General features: G+C 24.9%; 1 protein-coding gene across 1 annotated transcript in view; it reads left to right on the top strand.

Moving 5' to 3' along the window:
- Positions 1 to 209, top strand: part of LOC119588861 (jmjC domain-containing protein 8-like) — a 4,768-nt gene that overhangs the window by 2,471 nt on the left and 2,088 nt on the right.

Genomic DNA, 209 nt, shown 5'->3' with positions numbered 1-209 from the left:
GAACATTCATCCTTTAACAAATTTAAGCTGTAAAAATATAGTTGAAAACATCAACATTCATTGAAAATTACAACTTGGAATGTCTCTTCTTTCATAGCTTTCTCTGTATTTCACATAATATATTAAAATATGAGTATCAAACTTTGATTAGACTTTTTACATTGATTATCTAGCAACAGGGTTTATTTTGTTATATTTAAATACACTAC

Source organism: Penaeus monodon, chromosome 24 (genome assembly GCF_015228065.2).
Source record: "Penaeus monodon isolate SGIC_2016 chromosome 24, NSTDA_Pmon_1, whole genome shotgun sequence".
Lineage (NCBI taxonomy): Eukaryota > Metazoa > Arthropoda > Malacostraca > Decapoda > Penaeidae > Penaeus > Penaeus monodon.
Note: the sequence above shows the minus strand (reverse complement) of the source record. Positions and strands in the feature narration are given on the sequence as shown.